This window comes from Dermacentor albipictus, chromosome 4, assembly GCF_038994185.2.
Source record: "Dermacentor albipictus isolate Rhodes 1998 colony chromosome 4, USDA_Dalb.pri_finalv2, whole genome shotgun sequence".
In the NCBI taxonomy this organism is placed as follows: domain Eukaryota; kingdom Metazoa; phylum Arthropoda; class Arachnida; order Ixodida; family Ixodidae; genus Dermacentor; species Dermacentor albipictus.
In genome coordinates, this window is record NC_091824.1 from 54,331,332 (window position 1) to 54,357,234 (window position 25,903).

The 25,903-nt window shown below is 46.8% G+C and overlaps 1 protein-coding gene and 1 long non-coding RNA gene across 8 annotated transcripts in view; one reads left to right on the forward strand and one right to left on the reverse strand.

Annotated features, from left to right (window-relative positions):
• Window positions 1-25,903, reverse strand: part of LOC135909139 (protein sax-3-like) — a 462,790-nt gene that overhangs the window by 203,488 nt on the left and 233,399 nt on the right. The window lies entirely within an intron of this gene.
• The window catches only part of LOC135909141 (uncharacterized), a 105,860-nt gene that overhangs the window by 78,608 nt on the left and 1,349 nt on the right, over window positions 1-25,903 (forward strand). The window lies entirely within an intron of this gene.

Here is a 25,903-nt window from a genome sequence, read left to right on the forward strand (position 1 = left end):
CACTCAAGGTATCCCTGACGTCATTTTCTATGTTGTTCTTCAAGCAGGTGGAGTAGCACTGCGGGTGCGATGCAATGCATGACCCGGCGGCACTTTACTTGAAGGAGTACACATGTCACATTCTCAAAGGACGCGTTCAATCAGCAAACTAACAAAACAGTGCTAAGTCATGGGCCTCAATGTAGAAGCACGCTTCTGGAGTGTAGTTTTCGTGGCATGAAATAAATCAGTAACTCCGACAGGAACCATATCACGATGACTGTAGACATTAATTAGGCATTAGGCAATTAGGCATTGAAGCAATGTAGAGATACACTGCATCGCCACCGCCAAAATGTATCATGTCTCAGGCGCGTATTACTGCCAGGGTCCTCTCTTGCGCTTCGGATGAATGGATGGATGGATGCCATGAGGGTTCCCTTTGAAACGGGGGCATGGGTTGCGCCACCAAGCACTTGTTATTATAATGTCTTGCCTATGTCCTACCTATGTTCAAAAAGAAAGGAAAGAAAAAAACCTGTAGACATTGTGCACCATCTAGTGGTGCCACCGCAAAGTCCGAGAGTGGCGCGTGACAAGATTCTCTGAATGTACTACATGGGTTTGATTCCACCCAGCACCGGATAAATTTTAAAACGTATTTTATTCTTGTCATAGAAGAACGGCTCGTACCCAGTGGCACAGCATACCCAGTGACCCTAGTTAGTGCACCTGTTGGCTTGGAACCCGGTACCTTCAGCACAGCAGTTCGATGCTCCACGCTTCAGACCATGGACTCAGTTTGACCATGGACCAGCGTCCAAAGTTGCAATGAAATAGCTTAGATACAGGCACAGATTCCCGGAGCACAGCAGCCGGATGCTGTACCCACTAGGCCATGGACTACCTAGTGAATCAAGTTGGCGTCCAGTAGGTATTGTTGAAGAGTGGCACATATTGTATGCCACATACCCAGTGTACCCAAGTTCGCACGATAGTTTGTTTTGAACTCCGTTCCCTGACCACAGAAGGCCGGTTCTCTACCTAGTAGACCATGGACTACTCAGTGAACCAATTTGGCGTGACAGAGGGTAGACGTGGATAGACAGACAGAAAGACAGAAAAGACGGGCAGACACACAGACAGACATACCGCAAACTGGGTGAAGCTTCCAAAGAAAGCCAGTCTCATACAAAGCTGACACGAAAGCCCCTAGCTCGCGGGCCCGTAAGGCTTCCAAAGCTACGGCTTTGCCTACTCTCACAAGCCAGTTGCTTGAGTGGGTGGGTAAAGAAACCTTCGTTTTAAAAGTAAATCCATATTGATAACGTGTACACGTCTCTGGAACACAGGGTAATTGCATTGGCGGCTCATCGACGCCTGCTGTCCACATGCCACCGTTCTCGCACAGCCTTTTCCACCATCGACCACGTCCGGCGACGAGCTGGCGAGGTGGTTTGGCGACGCCTCTTTTCCGAGCGGCTGGCCTGGCAGTCGCCGTGGTTGCGTTGCCTAATCACGGCCGCTGGAGAAACCCGCAGCCGGCCCCGCGATGCGGCGTCATTGCCATCCCTTAATCTAATTTCTCGGGCTCCCTGGCTAATGAAATTACGGCTGCTCCTATCTTTGTCCTGACTTCATCCTCTGAGAGTTGCCTGCTTGAAGCCGTAGCTGGTCGAAGGCGGAAGCTTTTGAAGAAACTGAGGGTACAGTGCAGCGGCCCGTGGCAAAAAAAAGAAAAGAGAAATGTTGGGACACCTCCCGTACTCTCCCGATAACCGCTTTTAAGAAGAATGCTCTTCGGACAACCCCGACTATAGTCAGTATGCACTTTAGTGACAATGTTTGCAGCTTCGAGGCCGAAACGAAACCTTCCAGTACTTATCTAGTGTCCTTATACAGCAACATGATATGGACATCACTTATAAATTTCATTACTTGAGCCGGATGTTACTTCATGGCAGTGAGCGCATTACAACCATAGTCTGCTTTCGCTCACATAACACACGGCTACTGTTTTGCAACGTACGTAATGATAGCGTAAGTGTTCCTTAACAAAAGTACAAGTCAACAATCGGCACGATGCGGTACCTAATCGATTAGCTAAACCACATCGGTGTCAAGGAATGTAAACAAAAGCATCGTTTCTGCAAGACTACCTCGTCCGAGTTAGAGAGCCGAGGCAAAAACATAAATGCAGCAACTATGCGTCATCACGCCACAATTCACCATGCTTGAAATCGCGTGATTAAATTGCGGCTGGCATAGTAGCTTCGCTCGAAAACATATGAAGAAATGCGGCGTTAACTTAGGCCTTTCATCCAACTCTGCCTTAAACATTAGTTACGCAGGGTTCTATGTTTGTCAACTGTATGAAGACAGGCCATTTTCAAAGTTTACTTGCATATTTCTCAGACACGCGAGCAGCAGTACATACCCATGGTGCGAGCTAAAAAGAAACAACTTGAATATTGCTACTGAGAAGCGATGTGTTTTAGGCGAAAGCACTGGACCCTGTAGTAAGCAACATTGTTTGACGAGTGAGTCGATCGGTAGGTTCTTGATTCGTGTTTCCAGCGCAATACAAATCAGACAAAGAATTGACGGTCACTTTAGCATATGCCAAAGAGGATGAAGGCGAAAGCCTGCGCGCTTAAGACACATTCATTAAATCACTTGGCATACTCATTCGAATGCGTTGCTCCTTATTACATGTTTTCTCCCACGAAAGGTCTTGGGTTCGAGTGCCTAATTTACGCTACCTTAATTACCTGTGCCTTAATAAATGCCGCCCTAATAAACACCAATGGTTCCCGTGGGTTCGAGTGTTTAATTAACTCTATTAATATACTGCGCATTAATTAATTTCGCCTTAACAACAAAGATCATGGGTTCGACTTCTACATGAGCTCGACGGTTCGATTCCCACCGAAGGTCGTGGATTCGAGTGCCTGACTTAATTCTATCCTAATTAACGCTGTCTTTTTGCATGATGAGTGGCATCGGAGCCAGCTGTAGAAGACGACGACGATCGCGAGAGCAGTGGCACGAGCGCGTGTCTGCGCAAGGCGAGCTCACATGACTTTCTGTACCGCACGCTGCGTTTTCCAGACCATCGGGGGGGGATGAGCCACATAAGGATTTTGCCTTGAAAGAAGCCGCAAACGCTATAAACGTTGGCAGTGTCTGCGCCTTCGCTTTGTGTTCCGTTTATGTTGCACTCGTATAACATGGATAAAAAACCAGAAATAAACAATTGCAATCAGAACAGCGTTACAAATGCGAATGGCCTGTCAACAACAACAACAACAACAACAACAAAAAAGCTTATGTTACGTCTGAGGTATGACAGCGGTTGCACAGTGGTGGTACAGAGAATGTTTCACGGCGCTCTCAAGTTCTATTAGCCTCGAGAACGAACACGAGCGGCGCTGCGAGCGCCGCTCGCGTGACGTCAGGGCACGGACTCGCGCCTGTCGTCTGCTACAGTTCGTGCGTTGTACGGGCGCTTTCTGCGGTGTTTTAGTTTGTTCGCCCTCGTTCTCTCTGCTTGTATACTTATGGTGGTCGTCTCAAATATATTTTTATGACGTCTTCCTTTGCGAACATTTATTAAAAGAGCTAATTTCTTAGACAACAATGCAGCTCTCGAAGGCAACGCTACAGTGCCAGCCGAAGCGACGCAGACCAGCCCATTGCGGGTTTTTCATACGCGGATAGACAATCGCAAAAGCATAGCCTATAGGAATCCAGTTATGATACCATACCTGCCGCGGTGCAACAAGTATGTCACAAAGCTGGCTATATATGACTTCTACAGCAGTTACGTTGATTTTATTCCGCTAAAACAGGTTTGCTCACGACGAGTAGTTCATGGTATAATATCGAATTTTTGCATTTCCTCACAGAAACGCTCGGCAGTAGCACGGTGACTTAACTAATACTGGAGCTTAGATTCTACACGCCTCATTTGCTTCTTTAACTGCTTTTCAACATTAGGCGGTTCTTCACGTGTTTATTTTTTTTAAGCGGCGGAAATTTGAAGTAAAGTTAATGAAGGCTTACACCTATTTACAGAGTACAAATAGGAATGTACCAATATATATACCAATATATATATATACCTTTTCCGTGCTACACGTTCAACTCACCTCTTTAGAGCGCGTTTGTTAATGATTAATAATGCATGTTATGTTCCTATTTTTTTGTCTATGTTACCAAGTGTATATCATTTATTTATTTCAATGCCGCAGTGTGTTTTGCATTGTTATCGTGGAAATATTTCACTGCGCTTTCATATATTGTATAACTGCAATGTTTTATGGCCACTATATAGATGTAATTTATATGGCGCTTGATGTGTTATCCCATGCAGCCATATTGTACCTAAGAGGGTGAGATTACCTCAAGCCGCGTCTGTGCGGCTTTTTTCCCTCATCTACCTCCATTTACCACTCCTCTGTACATGTGTGTGTGTAAATGGAAATTAATAAATCAAATCAAATCAAACTCACTTGAGAAATTTACTGGTGCTTGTTGCTTGAGGAATATACATGACGAATCTGTTTGGCAAACTGACACAGGCTGCTCGGCCCAATTTTTTTAGTGAAGTATGCCTGCTGGACCACATAGCTGCAGCCAGAAAGCAGTCGAAGCGTCAATGACTAGTAGTATGGGACATATTGAAGATATCGAAATTCCCCCTGTGGAGGGTCAGAAATCAAGTGAAAGTATATGCAAGGCTTGTGGTGCTTTCTTTATGAATGTTTGCGATTGGAATGGAGCAAACTTAAATTAGCCTGCAAGGTTCTCTTTTAAGTACCGACGAAGCGAATAGTTATCCGTTTGTATAATTAAATAACGCTGGATCGAGACATGGTGAGACAAAAGGTGCTTGAATTTTCCTTTTGTAGGCAATCTAAGCTGCGTTGTAGTAGCTCGAGAATACTTTAGCCATTCCAGTTGGCACTGTAAAAAAATGCTTTATGGTTTTAATTCGAAGTTGAAGTGAACTGATGGGTTTCGCGAACATAGCGTGCCTCGCCATACGGACGGTCGATTGCTACCGTTACGTGATCAGGGGTGTGCCATATTGTCGATAAAGGCTACTGAGGGCCACTATGATACATTTCATCACTTTGAATTGAGTGGCTGTCGATCTAAACAACGAAACTTTTCTCTCAGGTGATTGCTACTATGGTGTTTGTGAATTAACTATGTAAATACTCTACATCACACGCCGTCGTGTTAGCAGCCATGAGCAATTCGTTTTTTGGAGGCCTGTTTTAGAGGGGGATGAAAGTAGCAGCAAACATTTTCATAAGAAATGCGCGCCTAACTATTTTTTTACGCATTAATGAATGGCCATATTTGAATAGAACAACACACCAGAGTAATAGGAATCATGATGACAGCTTCGCTGGGCAGTGTCTTTCTAACATCGGATAACAAGTTGACACCAATTACCAAATTTTTCTTCCACGTAAAATGCAATACCTCTCATAGCTAAATACTAAAGGAATGTTAAGTGTTTAGCGAAGCATCATACACAACTTCGCGTGTTGAATTTGCAGATATTCTTTTTTTAGTCAAAATTTACCGATAGACACGGCGCATATATGCATTGCAAAAACTTGTAGACCCCTTTAATGCTACTTAGCTTGCGATATCCAAGTCGCAAAGTTTCTCGACTCACACGCTTTTGAAGAAGAAACTGTGGTTAAGGTATTGCAGCTGAAAGAAGCCGACGTATTCTTCAATACGTACGGCTCGAGCCACCCATACCCCCAGCATACACGAAGGGAACGAGCGCGCGCGGCAGCCGAGCGAGCCGGAGCGAGCGGCGTCCTGGCCGTGACGTCACTCGCGAGAGGGCGCCATTCCTCTTTCTCGGGGTTAATGGGGGGCAATAGCGGTCCAGCGGCTTGGAGCTTGACTATTTAAGCGAGCAGTGACAAGACACATATAAAGTTGCAGGTTGAAAAAAAAAACAGGGAGGAGTAGGTAAAGAGAAAAGCAGAAGGCAGGGAGGTTAACCAGAATAACGTGCGGTTGGCTACCCTACACCGAGGGAAAGGGAAAGGGGAAAACAAAGATGACATGGAGAGAGGAGGGAAGGAAAGAAGGAAATTGCGGTGAGTTCGCTGACGCGTGTGGTCTTATAGAAATTGCATTAATAGTCACAGATGGTCGCACAAGCCTATCGTCGTCAGGAAGCACAAAATCGCCTTCACCGCTTTATGGGCCGACGGGCGATGGGGGCGGTGTTCCACCAGCACCTGTACAGACAGCGGCCGATTGTCCAGTTTTTGGAGAGCTTGGCAAGTTCTTCTCTTTCTGGGGCATATCGTGGACAGTGGCACAGAAGATAAAACGTGAATAATGTGTAGGAGGCAGATGATAGTGATGTGAATAAATTGGGTGATGTGAAGGTAACTGAGGAAATATTGCAGGCGTTTGATGGATACCACGCAGAAAAAATTAGATCAAGACGGCCAAAATGACGGTATATTCACGTTAGCGATATAGTGAACAAGTGCAGACTTGTTCTGCCAGAGTGAACTCTGGTTTAGAGGACGTTAAAACGATAAGAACGCCAGAGATAGGACACACTTGGTGAACGCGAGCAATAAAGAAGGACAGTAGCAGAATTTAAAAAATAGGGAGATATAACTGTGCATTGCATCAACACTGATAGCTTGGAATGCAATAGAGCCAACGCAGACTAATCGAAGGACATTGCGCGCACTGAGGTAGGTACGAGTTATCTCTGGGTCGACTAACTCTTCGTCTCGCGAAAAAAAAAAAGAAGCTCTCCTCCATAAGCTAGAAAGACTGCTTCATCATGCAGCAAAGAAGCGTTAGCTTCTCCACAATGCTGACGCCGCATGCCACGCGGCGGGCGCTGCTTATTAGATATCCACATTTTCAGCCGCGATAATTACGTTAGGCCGAGGCAGCTGCTCCGGATAAAAGGGCACTGCTTTCTCGCTCTATTTTAAAGCACTGAGTTGAGAGTGCGAAAGCAATCTGCTTGAAACGTAACCGGCAGAAGCGGAATTTGCACAAGGGCAGGATGCCGGCACCCGCAGCAGCTTCATTTTGCTGTTCCAAGTCTTCAAAACGCGTCCTCTTTTATGCCCGTGGTGAAACGGCTGCTTTGAAAGTTTGTAAGTACGGGCGAAAACACTGGCTCGGCTAAAGCAGCAGTTATGCTTGCGCCAGCTTAGAGGTCCCAGCACTTCACAGGAGGTAAGCAAACACGCGAGATACGCACAATAGAAGGGTTCCTAGCCACCAGCATTCTCTGCAGATATTCCTTACTTAATAATTTATTCAATTTTATTTTTTACCAGGAGAAAAAATGCGAGAGAAGGTATTGTAGAGCGCCTCATTAAATTACTTTAAAGTGGAATAGCCAAACATGTGTTTTTGCTGTGATGCGCCAGGCGTGGGCCGTAATGCGCACTGACAAGTACGAATGTGCCACCGTTTCATAAAAGCCCGGTTCCCCAAGATAGAGGCGTAAGCCGGTATATCTGTACCCGAGAGCGGCCATGAATAGATTTGGCATAGTCTTTGTCATGCGCTGCTATTGGTGGTAGTGACTTGCTTTATAGAGCAATACACGCTGTAGAAGAGACATGCGCTATATGGATGTAATGCTTGGTGAAATAGCTCTGAGGTGCTCCCAGCGGCGTATACGAAAGTTGCGATTGATCATTGAAGGCATATTGAAGGAAATCAAAACGTGTGCATTACAATAAATGAAAGCCAAATCGCATATGGCGCTTTCTGTGAAAAGAGAAACACATCACCGTTGTCATGTAGGCAGGAAGGAAAGCGGCGTATTTAACTTAAGCAGCGACGAATGACATAAAAAAAAAAACATGGAAGATTTGAACTGCAATCTTTGAAGCTTCTTCGAGAGGTTACGTATGGAATAATACTTAGCCGGAAACCAAAAGTAAGTTTCATTTATTGATTTCTTTTTCCATCTGTTTCTTCAGTTCTTTCTTTTTGTTTTCGATTCTGACTGAAACCATGCACGGCCATTACGCTGCAAATGACTGGTACGCGGTGGCTCCGTGCAGACGTGTGAGCTAGCGCGTAATTTCAGTAAGCGACAACACTACAGATCAACAGAGGACACAGCTATAGTTTGTGGGCCTGGAAAGCCTTGTGTGTTTGCGGCTGTAAAGAGTGCCCTCGTTCTTCCACAAGGAAATAGTTAAGGTCTCACGTCCGACTTCCGAAAGTGGAGACATAGCGATCATGATAGAAGGAACAAAATCTGGTCCGAGGGCGTGTGTTGGCACAAGTCGCCTTATCTGGCCTGTCTCGATGTGACAGATCCTATTTCCGCCGCAGATTGCTCAAGGAACATCACCGGGAAAATCGATCTCATGCATATGCCACTTTTGACTGATGCATTTTGCATTCTGTTGGCCACATCACAAAGGAAACTTCTTTTGTCCCTGCCTTTATAAGCGTTTGATACTTGTCTTAGAAGTTAAAACCCGCGGTTCTTATCCCTTCGCAGCTGCAATAAATGATAAGGGTTGGGCGCGTTGGTCAGTCATCGTAACACAAGCGCAGCGCGAAAGACGGTGCCAAGAATGACACAGATGGCGCTGACTTCCGACCAGCTTATGCGCTAACTTGCTGATGGTTGGCACCATGTGTCTTTCTATCGTCTTTTGCGCTGTGCTTGCGTTACGATGAATGAGGCGTCATCTCCCAATGCAGCATACGTCGATACTTGAATGTGACGGTTGTTATGTCAGGCGCTGTAACATTAGTACAAGTTTTTTTGGGTGAGTGTAACTTGTTCTTGGACGCGTGAAATGACACTTCCTCGCAAGTTTCTTGCAAAAATGAAAATTTACAAATGTTGTATTCGCTTGCGCGTTGATTCGAGCGTGTTTGGTGATTTTCTCGGCTTGGAATGCAGCCACTTGGAAGCGTTTGGAGCGAATGCTTCGCTACTTTAGTTCTGTATTTCGTTTTTCTTGTCTCAATCATGTTTTCACGTTAGCTGTGCATTATAAACCTGTTACCTTAATCGTATACCGATTTCTATCGCAATGCAGTGCAGGTTACTTAGGGATGTTTGCGTTCACAGAACTTCCTTTTAATGTCAGCTTATAGACTGATCGTGCTTATGTTTAAGCACGCCACTGTTTGAAAAAGTCAAGACCGCGCGTCTCTGTGTCTTCCGGTGTAGCGCTGACAAAGGCTCAGCCGACGAGGGACAACTTCTCGATGGCCCTACGAAGAGTGATAGCGCAATTCTCGGTGAACGTCTCCGTCCTCTGCGGAGTAACTTCTTTCTTCGCTTGTAGCTGATTCTACGCTGTTTTCGACAGAGTGCCGGATATGCCTTGTCCGACAAATGCTGCGCCAGAAATTGAAGTTGTTCTCCGAGAACGATTTAGAGATCTCTGTTCACTGTATTATTCTTTTTTATTCTTTTTTTTTCTCGCGCTCTTGTTGGCGCGTTTCAGCGATGCCATCTCTGTGTTCTTCCCGATGACATGCCTGCAGTTCTCCCCGTGTTGTTCTTCCATGACCGAGGGGCGCAGTTCACTGCCTAGCTTCATTCGATTGCTCATGCTTGGCTTTATCAGCCATTTTTCCGCTCCACTGCTTACTGCATTTGTTCTTTACTGCACGATTCTTTTTCTTTGCATGTTATTTTGACGCGTTCCTGACTTTACTTTCTTTTTTCGCTATAAAAAGTGCTATACGCTCGAATTTCCTTCTTGTACAGAGAAGGAAATTCGAGCGTATAGCACTTTTTATAGCGAAAAAAGAAGGGTTGCCTAATGTGCTAACACAATCTTAGGAAATTCGGTTTAACGTAACAACTCTTTACTGAATTCTCCGAAGACAGAGCTACGTGCATTTACTTTGTGCCCTTTCTGTCTCTTAATACAAAGGTAAGTAGCAAATCTTGTTTCTTAAGTCACTCCCACCCAGACACACAAAGGTGCGCACTTCACTATGTATTTCTATCTATACACGCAATTGCTTTCCTTTACACCATGTCCCTTCATATGAAATACGGGCGGCGATCCTGATGAACAATGTATTCCTCTAGCTTTATTGTAATTCCTGTTGAATATTTATTGTATCAGATGATGACGAAAGAGTACCTTCTGACACATGGCAAGTACTTCTAGCCTCTAGTTACTTCAAGTTACTTCCACAATTCAATTATTTGCAGGTACTTTACTGTATGCGCTACTATAAGCGTCGGCTCGTGCGAGCCTCGCACGTGAGAATCTGCAATTAAAACCCATATTACCGGATACCCTCTGGGCGCTTATCGAAGAAATCAGTGTCATCGATAATGAGAAGCAATTACGCAATGTTATTTACAGTCAGGACGTGTCAATATTTTTCAAGCGTAAGCTGCAGGAACTTTAGAAAGCATCCATTCCTAACAAAGGTTTTTACGTGCTTTGCGCTAGTGTGTTACACACAGTTGTCCTGACCCGTCTGTGAAACCTCGAGAGAGCAACACACATCCGCTATTACGTTTCTCAGCTCGGCACGATCTAAAGGTGAAAAAAAAAATCAAAGACGCAACAATCTTGCATTTAAGAAGGTTGCGAGGCGCTAATTAAACGTCAGTGCGAGTCTGCAAAGCTCGCTTTCTTTTCATTATTTTTTTTTTCCTCCGTAGAATCTGGATGGATCTCTAGCGTTCGTCGCCGCGCCGACAGACACGGTCATGGGTTGGGGCTACAACAGGCGCCGACTCGAAGGTGCCTGCCTGTTTCCAGCGCCGAAAGCACAAGAAGCGTCGCTGTTCAGGACGTCGGGCGTGGGCGACGACAAGGGCCCCCCGCTGGAGGGGTTGAACACTCGTCGTAGTCGTCGGCACCGCAGTGCTATATTGGGACACCAAAGGGGCCCTTCGCCTCGCCCCCCGTCCGGCCAATCCGTCGCTCCTTGAACGCCTAGCTCGCTCTTGCATCGTCGAGCAGAGAGGCACTCGCGCGAGCGACCATAAGGCACTGCTCGTGCACCCGCGAGAAGCTTTGGCGGGACACCCTTGCCGCAAGCAGCTCAAGTTGAAGGACAGGACGCGCGTGCTCTGGCCTTTTTGTAGGCGAGTGCGACGACAAGCCAAGTCGACTGGATATGCTGCGACTGTTTCGGTGGTTTACAGCGTTTGCGCGGATTTGTTTCGAAGAGACGCTAAAGGAAATTATTGAGTCGGGTTAGATCGATAGATATAACTCCTCTAGGCGTCTATTATTCATTTCTGCGTGCCAATATAAGGCGTTATTGGGTAGAAAATTGCCGCAGGAAGCTCCGCGTTGCTGCTCCTAAATGTGAATGGCCCGCGCCAAAACGGACGAGTTGACGTAATCCTCACGTCACCCTTCTCTCTTCCGCTCCCTGTGAATCGGGTAGTGTTGAGGTCACGTGAGAGGTATAGAAGTGCAAAATAGGCGGGGCCACTCTGATGTCTTAATTTTTGTCATCCTCTCGGTTTCAAAGGTTATGTTATCGCTACGAATGATGAATTCCTTACTGCTGAAACCTAATTCTTCGATATGTTGTTAGTCATCCTGGCTCGATTTATTCGTTTCTCATTTGTTTCTTTTTCTTTATTGTTTTCCATCGCTGAAAATACTTTGCTCTTCATCTCAAACACTTCACCTGAAGTGGAAGCCCTGGCTATAGCAGGGCTGACATCTCTTTTCGGTTCCACTAAACTCTTTGTATCGCTCTATCTCTAGCCATTCAATCTAGCTTGACGTACTATACGATAGCGGTGGTAGCTACTATACGGTAGCTCGGCCTTTTTGACATACGATAGCGGTGGCTTGACCATCTCCTTATACTCTTGTCCTTGCGGGTGTGCAGCCTGTTATACTTTATAGGTACATACTCGGGCACTGCCGCGTTCATTGACATTAAGCACATTAACAGATGTGCTTGTTGGTATACAAAAAGGGCAATTGAATGAAGGGAAAATCAGACATCCACCCGTTCGTAGCAATTGCTACAAAGGAAACCCATACGGGTTCCTCGAAAGAAAAGCCTCATCGTTGAAGAAAAATTCGTCCTGATCCGGGACTCGAACCCGGGACCACCGCCTTTCCAGGGCAGCCGCTCTACCATCTGAGCTAACCAGGTGGCTAGCAGATGGCAGGGTGAAGTCGAATTTGTCGACAACACGAAGCAAAGGCAAGAGTTTGACGTAGTACTTCTGCGGAAACCCGCAAGGTGGAGAGAAGTAATGAATAAAGGGAAAATCAGACATCCACCCGTTCATAGTAATTGCTACAAAGGAAACCCATACGGGTTCCTCGAAAGAAAAGCCTCATAGTTGAAGAAAAATTCGACCAGGACACATTTTTCTTCAACTATGAGGCTTTTCTTTCGAGGAACCCGTATGGGTTTCCTTTGTAGCAATTGCTATGAACGGGTGGATGTCTGATTTTCCCTTTATTCATTACTTCTCTCCACCTTCCGGGTTTCCGCAGAAGTACTACGTCAAAAAGGGCAATTCCTTCATACTCCATAATATATTTATTAGCCGCCGTCGTGTTTTCCCGGTATCGGTGACGAGTGCATTGAAGAATGGAGAGTCTCCGGAATCTCGGAGTGTGCTCAACGGCTGCCAAAGCAACGAAGCGAAGCAGAGGCACGGTGAACGTTCGGCTTAAACTGGAACCGCATGGTGCGTTTTCCGCTTACGTCAGCACCCACGTGAGCGCGGCCGGTGCGCGCCGGCCGAGCCTTGTTGGCCGGGTGTTCCGCCAAGCTGTTCCGCCATGGTGCGTATGGTGCGTGGAGGGCAACACCATCTGGTGGCGCTGAGGGAACTAAAGCGCCCAATTTATGATAAGTCAAAAGGAAGGTCATTACTTTTCGATGCGAGATCTGGATGCCTTAGAACAAGCACCTATAAAGCGAGATATAAGAAGGAAGAAGAAGCATGACCTTGCTGCGGTAAAGCTAGGGAAACTGCGGAGCATGTTTGATTAGAATGTGAAGACGTCTACCCAGCGGTCGATTTATGCGCCACTTGCCTCCGTGAAGCACTTGGGATGAGCGAGAGCAGTGGAAAAGTAAACATGTCCGCAACAGAGATTAGTAAGAGGCCATTGGAGGATTGGTTGAAGAAAAGTAGGAAAACGACAAAAAACGGAGACGTAGAAAAGCAAAGTTCGCAATAGAGGATCAGAAAATTTGTTTGTGGGAGCTCATGCTGTTTTTTTTCAGTTTTTATTGTTTAACTTAGGTAGGAAATTAGGCACTATAATGCAAGAGCTTGGTGGCGCAACCCACTGCCCCGTTCCGAAGGGGATGCTCATAACATCCATCTATCCATCCATCCATCCACCCATCCATCCATCCATCCATCCGTCCGTCCGTCCGTCCGTCCGTCCGTCCGTCCGTCCGTCCGTCCATCCATCCATCCATATCCATCCATCCATCCGTGATGTATTGCATGATGTGCACTCGCGCTACACTCTCATTGGTGGACACGCACGGGGCAACGCAATTTCTGTGGTAGGCGTGGTCGATTAATGTTTTTTTTTTCCATTCGATTAACGTATATAATTCATCATTTCAGCCTTTGATGATTTATTCGCTCCAAATGCAGGTTATTTCATAGAATAATTGATTACTCGAATGTCTTGCCGCACACTTCAAGAAGGCTGAAACACAGTTGTCTACATTTGTAGGAAGCTATTTTAAGGTTTGAGAGATGGAACCAAGTTAGAAATACAAGTGTGTAAAGTTTGATAAAGAAAAATCTTTAATTTGTTGAAAACTAAATAGAGTTTGCACCAGTGGCCTTTGACAGGATAAACAATATATGTTATAAAATGTTTCTTAGAGCAAAATTAAACAAGTTACATGACACCAGTGAATACTTGTGCAGTGCAGTTAAACAAGAAATAAGAAAAATGGCAAAAGTGAAGGGTGAAGTCCTACTAAAATACGCAAGAAAGTGCTTTACGCGCAGCGATAAAGAAAATAACTGGTGTAGGATGTTTAGCCACGTGCTCTTTTTCACACAGCGAAGGAATATCAACTGGGTGGGATGTTTGGGTGAAACCGACGCCTTCTTTCAATGGACACACAATCAGCAAGCAAGAATACACACCCGGAAGCTATAGGTTAGCCGGAATCGACGTGAACTTCATCGCTGCGTCAAATACATGCTCCAAACCAGCGCGAACGCTGTGCCACGTCTTTAGTGGACTGGGAGTGACACGATGATCAACGACACTTCAAGCCCCCAGCTTCGGGCAGCGGGTTGGCGCGTGGGGGAATGGAGCGGAAGCGCTCGGCTGGGCATCACTCGGGACTCTGAGAAGCAGCCCACAGTCGCTCTACCACAGCCGCGCAGTCACTGCTCGTGCTCCGCCATGCTGATGCTATTTCAAAATTTTCGTGCCACTCCTCTAGAAAACGAATAATCGAACGCGTCTAATCGATTAAGTAGATTAAATGAAAGCTGGACGTCGATGAAATTTATTCGTTTCGCGGGATTGACACCTTTAATCGATTAATCGTATAATTGTTCATCGTTATTACCAACCCTATTCTGTGGGCGCGTTTTTCTAAACGACGTCCGGGCCCCTATACGACACGCGCCAATCGCGCCAAAAATCAAGCCATGCGGTTCCAGCTTAAGTAGGCTCGGCGTGGTTCAGCGCAGAAGCCGTCTTTCTCGAAGGTACCTGTCATCCGACTCGGCCCGACAGTCACCCGACAGCACACATACGAGTCGGCGTGTGTAGGCACAGCCATTTGTCACCGGCTGTGTTGCCTACGGAATCAGTCAACAACAACAACAACAACAACAACAACAACAACAACAACAACAACAACAACAACAACAACAAAATAGTATGCGGATCCCACGCACTATGGGAATGGATTCAAGCAAAGCTTTGCATTCTGTTTGCTTTGACGATAATTAGCGGTGATGTTGGCGGCGAACGTGTAGTTCTTCAGCGTTTAGTCCAATACGAGAGCGCTGAGTTGATGGTCAACGTCACCTCGCGTGTACCACTGCTGTTTGTCTGCGTACTCCTCAGAAAACACAGGTTGACGTGTTTGCTCGAGGCGCTCTTGTGCGTCATTGTTCATAATATTTGAGCGGGTAGAGTACTGCCTCACATGGCACATCGCATCGTGGCAGACGTGTTAAACTTTAATGAAAGTATGGGGCTGTACGTAATTAAATTTAATATTATCAAAGTGTATGTACACATTGTAAACATACCATTCGCAGTCTGCGCCTCGTTTCGCTGCGTTGCGAAGACGCTCCTGTTCCGCGCGACGCATCTTTCGGGCCTGGGTGTCCTCGACGCTTAGTGCACGCTTTGGAGCCATTTTGCTGGTGCATGTTTCCGTGCTAATTCTGCATACGTGACCAGCACGCTGTTGAGACGCCAACTCCAAGCGCTCTCTCCAGGCTATATCGTAAGAAGCCTATATCATAAGAAGCGATAAGAAGTCAATCGGGCCCCTTGGTTAGCTCCATTTCCCTTGAGGCTATGTACGATTGTAAGGTTTGCGCTATAACCACCCAGCACGTGACCTCCACAGTTCAGCACCGGCATTTTTGTCTCATAGGAAAGCAAACACAGTGCGTGCCATACGTACAAACTACGCATCCCGGCCCCCGGCAGGGGTACCGGCCTGCAAAATTTTCCCAAGCCCGCTGGAGCTGCGGGGATGGCGATCTTTAGAGAAGCAACCTTGGAAACCTTCCTGACCCGCTGCGACGACTCGCTTTGTAAAGATAACAATGCGCCTCGTCAACAGCCCAACGGCACCGAAATGTCTAGCCACGTTTGGCGGACCGGGTATTGTTAGCAGATTCGCCGTCGCCTTCACGGTTTGTTTGGAGCAAGAGAACTCCTGGAACAGGGTGTTTTGCGGTGCGATCTCACGGGCCCCAGAAGTCGTCACAGTCAGTGGACAGACGCGGCGGCTACTGACTGCGGGGTCAGCTCTGGGATCAAGTGGCGCCTGCTCGAGTCAAGACCCCGGTCTGCAAGAACTCTCTCACCTCGTGTGTTCAGTAAAACCTGTGCTGAAGTGAGTGTATAAACCCTCCCACTCAAAAGCGGGTCAACGACGATGGCTTTGGACGCTCCCATTGGTCGAAGGTTGAACGGCCATTTTCCCTCACCTAGGGATCAAGGGAGGACAAAGCGTTTTTAAGCAACCGTTTTGTGGCACTTCAGGGTCTACTCTCTTTCAGTCATGCTAGACTGATGAACTGTAACGTTCTCCACCATTCATGTTGATATTGTAAATAAATCCCATATTCCTCGCTCTCGATGAGAACAAGTACCTCCTTCCAACAAGATCCTCAGTGGGGATGAGTCGGACAATGGCATGGGCCGGCTACCATCTATTATTTCATGCCCGACCCCAACTCTTACAATGTGTATTTAGAAGTTGATTAGTACAGAGACAATGAAAATTCAAGGTCAGTTTAATGCACTGTAGAACAGGTAAACGGCCTGAAACACTCATGCCCAATGCACTGTAGTTAAGCAACAAATGGCCTTGAAATTCCTGCGCTATTTCATGTCTAGTATTTGCACGTGCCGAAATTAAGCATAGAGAGCAGAAGCCCGAAAATCTGCAACACATTTCCTGTGCGGCCAGTTGCAGCTGTAGAATTCAGTTTTGTCGTAATCTAAATAAAAAAAAATATCCACATCAGCTCTCGTAACATGACGCGCATTTCTTTCTATTGAAAAATAAATATATGCGCAAACAAACAGGGACGACGAAGAGGAGCAACACTAGGACGAGCGCTCGTTCTTGTGTTGCTCCTCTTCTTCGTCCCTGTTTGTTTGCGCACAAAAAGTTTTTAAAAAAGTATATGCTAGGCTGTTCGGAAAATAAAAGCTCGTTGCTTGAAGCTAAGATATTGCCTCTCGCTGAGCACTGATATCGTGATCACCCATAACCTTTGGCAAGACTTAGATTTCGCCCTAAGACCAGTGACATGAGGACCGCTCAGTACGAAGAAAACAGCCGTTTCTTAACGCGCAAAATTGTTTGACGTCACTGAAATTAGCAGGCCTAACTGACTGGCGCAGCTTTTCAAATTGTCTTTTGAGTTGGACAATGTACATATAAACTTTGATTCTAAGGTTGCCACCGACTACAGGCTGGACGGACACCGGCAGAATCTGCACAGGTTGTTTGTCCCTAAAGTCAAACCTCAGCAAACTTGAACTTGCCCCCCCCCCCCCCCCCGCCCCCTATAAATTCTGAAACCTTGATTTCCTGGGTTTGCTTGGAACCTTAAATGAGTTGCCCTTGCATCTTTTCCGCGAAGTATGGATGGAGAAATCAAGTGCATTCTGAACGCTGCCTTAACTTGGGGTCACGAATGAAACAGGTTCGCTATATGTAACGAATGTATTCTACGCGCCTTGGTTCGAGGGCACCTGACATAAGTCATACGCCAATTCCTTCATTCAGCATAACAAAGAAAGCACCTGGAATATTTGTCTAGAAGGAAAAGAAGGCGGAATGTATAAGGTTCTGGCTCCCTTAGAGCAAGGGAGCACCAAGGAATCCATCGCTGAAGGCGCCTCAGCGAGTAAATTGACGTGACGTGGGTTAACTGCATTAACGTCTTCCTTACTGAGACAAGGAACATTTCAGAGTTTGGACCCGGCTAGTGCCCTGTATGTGAGCCACGAATTGGCAAAGTCTGTCAGCACGCTCGTACTTTACCAGCACGCACCACATCCGGTTGACGATGCCCCAAGCTTCTCTATATCGCGTGATCCGGCCTCACTATTGGGCCTAGTTGCTGATGTGCCGTACCTCCTGTGTAAGCGGCAGCTGGCACGGAGTCCCACGTACGAGCGTAGAGCTGCGTGCGAAATTGCGTTATTTGCGGCGAGTCGCGGAGGAATGAATGCCTGGCGAACGTGGCTAAGAGGCAGAAAACAGAATTTTTCACGCTTCTCCGCGAAAACGCGAGACCCCGGCGGAAACGGGCTCCGCAACCGACTGCACGCTGCCTGACGGTGTGCTTGTATCCCGCCGCCGCCAGCGGCACCACAAGGAAGACGAGAAAGATGGATTTGACAACGGGCTCGACGCTGCTGCCGAGAGAAAAAAAAAATAAAAATAACGACGCGACCGAGGCTTCGGCGACGGCTCCTCCGGAGAGCGTGGGAACGATGAAAATTAGTAATGGTGTCATTGGCGCGTATGCACGTGCGTGGAAGTGCGGATGCGCAAACGCCCTCGGTGTAAACACAACTCTTGATGCGCAGATGCCACTTTGAGCCGGAAGATTCACCCGCCGCAATGGCTCAGCCGCTATGGCTACTGAGCACCAATGCCCGTGTTCACAAAAAGCTCTTGCGTTCAAATTGGTTCCTAAGAGAAAAATTTCTGCGAAATCCTGACGCTGGGCGTACTATTAGCAAAAGTCACTGGCCGATGGCAAAGAACACTTACGAAGGGAAAGGCTTGTTTTTTCGAGCCCAGGTATAACAGGTTTGATGTTAGACTGTGGCGGTCGTATTTCATTGAGAGCGAAATGCAAGATCACTCCTGTCGCACTACTTGGGTACACATTAAAGAACGGGTCCAAGTGCTCGAAAATATTGGTTAGCCTTTCTTGACTTCAACCAACCGCGCAGTTTGGGGATAATAAACCTCCCAGTTTTTTTTTTTACTTGAAAGATTCATAAACAACGTGGTTGCAAAGATGAAAACACCAGTTCGAAAACGAATTTTTGGCCATGGCAGTTTGTGCTGTCGCCTTAAGTATCACGATGCCGTGTTAGAAGATGCGCGCCAAAGGTATTTCGCGCTCTCCGAGGGGTATTTTTGCAGTAAGTATAAACTTCATTTGAGAAGCCAGCTTGTAATGTGACGTACTTGGCATCAGTAGAAATCCAGGGAAACCACGGGGCATGCGGCAGATGGAAATTCAAGACGATGAGCAAAACGTGAACGAGGTGAAAGAGGAGCCAACGTTTCGACAAGTGCACTTGTCGAACCCCACCTATATATACTGTGGCGAGGAAAGCATACGTTGCCTTGAAGAAGACAAGTCTACTAGTCGAAACCTTGGCTCCTGCTTGCACCTTGTTCACGTTTTGCTCATCGCTTTGCATCAGTAGGAAACATAAGGCTCCTGTGTTCAGCCTCCTTGACAGAAATGATGAATTTCGTATGAGAAGCTTACTTATTCAATTTTTCAGTGCAGCAGGTTGTGTTAAACCAAAACTGGCTTACCTAGTACGAGTAATACAAGTATTTCGCCGTACATAAGTTTGACTATGTAATGCGACCCTGTAAAGTCTAGCTTCTTTTTTTGCCGCTACCACGTTCAGATAGATATATATTCCATTATTTTATTATTTCCATTTCCATTTCCAATTATTCCATTACTTACATTCATGTTATATTTTATATTTTAAATTTATATTACAGGAAGATATATCCAATATGCTAACCGACGATGATGCAAAGACTCGCCAGCATACCACCCACTATCCTAATGCAGAGTTCAACGCTTTTAGAAGGTTTCTTGCTAACATTTTTGGCTTCCAGTGCAGATTCACTGGAAATGCCACGCCGTAATAGCTTGGTGACAGTGCCGATACAAGGAACCGAGAATCGTTGGAAAACCTATTTCCTTGAGCCCAATGCATTGACGATGGTTTCTTTATTGTTCGGATGTCGCAAATCTGGAGCGGATGAACAAGGGGACTGCTGACAGGGACGGCTGTCCAAATAAACCTACACGGGCTTAAAGAAGCGGGGCAACAGAACAGTCGAGGAAAATAAGAAAACAGAGTAAACTATACGCTTTTCACAAGCAATAGTACGTTAGGTGGACAAAGTACGCCCGTTTTTATTGCAACATGGCAGACTGTGGGGCTTGCTGGTTCTGTTACTTCGAAAACATTGCAGCCTATAAGAGAATGAGAAAAAAAAAGAAACGCAGCAGATGTCAGAGGGCGTCAGTTCCTGCTCAGTGATGGTGCCTCTTCCTCTTCTGAACTGTGGCTTCCGTGTTTCTTTCTGTGTGCTTGTCATATGCGCTATAATGCATTCAAGTCTAATTGGGATACGGGGCAGCGCTCGCCCCTGCAGCTGACCTTTCCAACCATTTCTACATGTATGTAATAGCATGACTTCCTGCAGTGTGGGCCCCTTTTCACGTTCGCTTGCCGCGTCGCAGCTGAGCAACAGTTGCCCTTTCTTCTTTTGTCGTTGTTCCAACGAGGCTGATATGGGCAGCTACAAGTGGAAGGGTGTCCTTAAAGTTTGGTGATGATAAATTAGTAGTACTATGGTGTAACCAAAATGGACGAAAACAAAAAGAAAGTTGCGGTTAGATCACGTGGCATAAGCAGTATAGTTTTTCTTGACAAACAGTCGAGTGAACATTACTTTCACACTGCAGGTGCCAATGAGGCTATGGCGCAATTAAGAAGGCCTCCACCATCGCTGATGAGTGGAGGCGTAGAGGTGACCTTCAAGACCCTGATGTCGGAGACTCGGCCTGGTCGTACAAGATCGCTCTTGCTGATTTAGAATTGCGTCGTTGTTCGACGGAGGAGCGGATTTCACTCAAGCAGGGAGACTGGATAATGAAGGGCGGCATTTTTAAGCCGACAAAGAGAAGAGTAGCAGAGCAACACAGCCCGTTTCATGCATGTATGCGCAGTCAGGGCAGCGGTACGCCCTTTGCTCTGTGCCCGCCTGACTACGCACACCGCACCGGCAATTCGACCCGCTTTGGGCGCTGCGACGTGAATGAAAAGCTCAGTGGAGCGAACGCGAGCACAATCTGTCCGGACCCCTGCTGCTGCTGCTGCCGCCAGCGCGAGGCACCACGTGACACGCACGTGTCGGGGCAGTCGGAAGTGCGGTGACGTCAGCTGTCCCGTTTCGGGGTAGGGGGCTTAGTTTGGGGAACCGTGCTGGAACACACCCCCCTCTTGCCGCCCCAATGACGACGGCGCGTGGGGGCACAATGCGAACCGGAGCCCTGCCCTTGGCAGTGTAGCCGCGCGCGCATAATTGGCACGCTCTTCGACAGCAAAGGCAGCCGCCACCGCTACTTGCCAAAATCTGCGAAGTAAGCCCAAACGGCCGGGTTGTAGCATAGCACGTGCTGCGTGAATCATTTAGATGACGCGTGGCGGCTCTGCTGTCGATCGGCTCATTGTGACGTCACCGATCCCCGTGACGCCTACAGCAGCCTCGCACGGCAGAAGGGCCGGTGGTTTAGCTCTTGCTTTATTTTTTCACATACTCTGGGGAGCTGACCCGCGCGTCTCCGTTGGTTATCGGACCGAAATGGGCTTCCAAGCTGCGCTTGTTGTGTAGACAGTGGCCCATTACGCATGCGCCCGTGGAGGAGGAGAAACAGGAGCGGCGAGAAGCAAAATCAAGAGTATGCAAACAAGAGGAAAAAAAAAGAGGGTACTATGGAGGGAGTCGATAAGGCCGTCATTATTATACGTTCTCATCAGCTGCTGCACAAAGCTGCCATTGGCGAAGGGGAGCTCGAAGATTTATGGCGAGCGGGTGACATCATATCCGTCTTGGACAAAGCTCTCCGTAGGGCCTTGTTTGGACAGTGAGCTAGGACGGCGGCATATCGCGAATATAAAGTCGTAGTTGACGGAGGAATACGCGCTGATAACGCGGTTTGCTGTCTCCGTGCTAGTCGGCAATAAAAACAGAGAACGCGCATTTCTTTAAAAAAAGAAAAAAAAACACTCAGAGGAATAACCGTTAGGGATACCTCGCTGACGACCTTAGGTCATCTCTCTTATGCGGGAGAGTTCAATATTTTCTTGCGGACGACCCCGATCGCTTGATCACGTCGGTGTCCCACAATAAAAGCCACAGATATTGCCGCATATTCAGTTTACAAAAAATGAGACGTGGGTGAAAAAATCTTCCGTGCTAGGAGCCCAGTCTACATGAACCATGCGGAGAACCACGTGTAAAAGTATATCGGTGCTATTAGCATTATATGCAAACTTCGCGCACTTTTCGGTATGATGTCTGCATCTTAACCTTTTCCACGCCGACGTGAACAACTGGTTATTTGTTGCTGGGCATGTGCCTTAAAAGACAATTTGGAAATTGATAACTGTATGTGCGATTAGGCATGTACCACTGGCTATGTGCAGCTCTACAACGAAAAAAACTCAAGGATAGCGGGGCGAGAGGAGAGAGAGAGAGAGGAAATGATAAATGAATGGTAGGGAGGTTAACCAGGACTGAGCCCGATTGGCTACCCTACACTGGGAAAAGAGAAAAAGAGAGAGAAAGGGGAGAGGGGAAGCACGAGATATAGGAGCCGGGCCACTCCATGCCTCGTCAAGCTCTTTAATAAACACTCTGCGCTTCTACCCATAACATTGTCTCTGCCTCGTTACTTCCGTCATTATAATCAGGATAATAATAATAACAATCATAACATATAAAAGATGACATTACCTGGTTACATCCATGAGAGATATTGGTAACCGCATCGACGTCGTCAATAATCTCCAAACGATGGATTCACCGCCAATTTTTTATTATTTGAGATCTCAAATAATGGCCCCACCCGAGCTTTTAGCCCAACTCAAACAGTTTTTTCGCAATCAGCCATCGTGCTAAATGTTATGGCATGCTCTGTATAAATCGCTTCCCAAGAATGTTTTTTTCCTTGCTGTGTCGAACTGTCGGATCACATAAGACACGGTCTAAATGAAACGCAATCCAGAACGAGCATTCATTTAATTCTTTTAACATGACATATTTGGTTCCAAGCGAAGGCACTCGTGCCTAATACGGGAAGCGTGTGCTTCAGCGTGCCATAATATGCAGGTAAAGCTGCTACAGAATGAGTGGAACGCAGGAAATTAACCAATGTTCCTGCGTGATAATCCACCCTTATGACTAAGGCGACTTCATGCAGCTTCAAAGCTTTCTTAGTAGTTTCGTGCCATTTTCAAGTAGATGCCTTAATTGATTAATTAAATTCCAGAGACTTTCGTGGAAAGCGGCCACGTTCTAGCCCGCGACCTCCAGCTCACCAGCGCAACGCCATTTACTTTACTTTGACATAAACGTCTTATCATTTGCAGATTGCAGCAGGGCTTATTAGTTTTATTGTGGTATTGTACACCATTGTTGACCCAAACACAATCATATTGCTGATAAAGAAGCGGTGGAGCGATTCTCAAGCTATGCTTTTAGGTAATCACACGGCTTTTATCCTTTAACTCTTCAATTACAGCTTCTCTTTCTTTGCATTCTATATTGGTGCGCACAAAGGGGTGCAGTCCTACAAACAGAGACCAGAAATTCGCCCAGTTTCCTATTACTTAAGCGCGCTGCCCTCGGCGAATAGTTGAAGCCGGGGGTTTCAGGAGAGCAAAGAGCAATTTCAAATCCGGGACGCGGCGCGGTCATGCATATTAAACTCGCGCGCGTGGCACCATCGAAAACATCTGGCATCTGTATATGTACCGGCAGCAAATCAGGCCTCGGAGCAAAGCCATACATTTATTCCTAATGGCTGCCTCTAGCCTAACTCCGCGCGCCGTCAACGGTGGGTGGTGGTCGCTAAACGGATGGAGTCGGCGGGCACTCCGCGCCAAGCAGCGCTGTATAAAGTCCAATTGAGAAGAATCACACACGTGACTCATGCGCTGCGAGGCGTCGTTCGTGTAGCTCCTGACTCTGTGTCAGGCACCCAGTGCGGAGGGACGAGGGGAGGGTGGGGGATGCAAGTAGTTGACAGGGCGAGCGACGGTGACGCAGCACCTCAGTTTACAACAATAAAAAAAAAGGAAGAATGAGGGGTACGAAGAGTTAGCCGCAGAATAGACAGAAAGTGCTTCAGCACCGGAAAGGCGGCCATTGGTGTAGGCGGCTTTTCTGCGTGGACGTTACCTTTAGAGCACAGGTTGATGCGTTAAACTTGCACTTGAGACGAGGGCTCTCTGATAAACATGTGCGAAAGCCGCATTACGTTGTGCTGCGTCGCTGAATGTGCCTTGCTATAACGTTGTTAGGCCTCATTTTGTTACTTCCTGAATGCAATTTGCGCAAATGCTCTTACCCCTAATCTTCTGTTCGTATGGGCACCGGTAAAGTATGTTATCTTGGTAAGGTGCACAGGTCACCGCAATTTTCGCAATGGCGTTTCCTTCCAAAGTGTGCATACGTATGTGCTTGCGCATGGTCACACAGGTTTGTATGCTTAAGATGTGTGAGGGCGCGCGCAGCGACAAAACACAAGGAGCCCTGTGGCTCTGTCGTGCGACCAAATCGTTCACGGTGTTGATATTTGAGACATTTTCCAGACAGCGGGAATTATCAAGAAGAACAGGAGGCATTTCGGAAGTGCTTTAAACTGAATAAAAAAAAAAGAACGAGAGAGAGAGAGAGAGAGAGAGAGAGAGTTCTCAGAGTCTGAGCGCACGCCAGAGCTATACTCCGTAACATTGCGGAGTGCTACGATATAAAGTGATATTTCGTGAGCGGTACAGTTGTTATATAAAATGGCCCACCAGGCTCGTAAAACCCAAAGATGACTTTGTTGTTAGCCTATTTATTTTTTTCTCTCTCTCTTCCTCGTTCTCTGTATAACCGCGCTAAAAGCGCACTTGACGGAGTCACCGAGGACGTTGTCATATCATCTGACGCGGTTCCTGCGGTTTGCATCGCTTTCTTATTTTTTTTCTTCCACTCGGTATTCCCGCCATCCCACTGTTTGACGTCCTAATCCGGAAGATTAAACCGCTTCTGCAGATTTTAGCCCGAGGGAAAGAATCTCTGCGGGTATGATAGGCATTCCGTGTTTGCGATAGGGCTTTTCAAGACCATTTTCGCGATTACGCATACGGCGGGGTCCCCCTCGTGTTTCCCTTTGTCGCGTGTCACCGATGCGCAAGTTATTCCACTGCGCTCGCGGAACGTCCGCTATAGGACGCCCATTGTTATGACGAACCCGAGCAAGCTGATCGGGAAGAGTCAACGCGGTGTTGCTTTTTCACGTGTGCAGAAACGTAGCGTACATATAATAAAAAAAAGGAAAATCGTTGCTCATCCTCTCACCGTAAATCTTGTATGCCTTTCGAGGGGCGAAGCCCTGACGTAAGAGTCAAATTGGCTGGCCTGACAAGGAACGAAAGCTACAAATGGTTGTTAGACAGCATTGAAATCTACCAGGTGCTTAATGTTTATTCCTCCCCGTTCTCTCGTTGCCTGGCTGGCCACATAACTTTAAGCCGTTATACGGTAAAAATATCTCACGTGTATGAGCTCGCCCGGATTTAAATATTGAGGAGGTTATCTCCGAAAGTGGGCATCCGCTGCTGCATTATTTTGCTCCATTCATAGCCGAGACACTGCCTTAGAATACGGGAAGCGAAATATGATGCAAAACACAAGGTAACCACCGACGAATCATTGCCTTAGAATACCGGAAGCGAAATATATAAGCAAAACACAAGGAAACCATCGACGATACAGATTAAACTGCAGACATATTTAGACCTGAATGCGTTTTCTAGGGAAGATGAGCATAAAAATCTGCGCGCAATCGGAAGAACGCTTCAGCAACCGTACATTACTCATAAAGTTTCGTTAAAGGAAGCTTTCTATTTTTTAAAAATATTTTTTAACTAAATTCGAGGTATTCTGTATGTGCCTCCACATTTCGATGGCGCGGTCGGGATCGAATCCGCGACTTCGTGCTCATCAGTGCAACTCCACAGCCACCCAGCTAGCACGGCGGGTTAGGCTTAGAGTTTTCGTACACCTCTGGCGTCCTAGTGGCACATACAAATTTTGAAGGATCGGCCACGAATAAGCACAGTCATGGAGTGGCACATACCGAGTGGGTAAATGCAAGAAT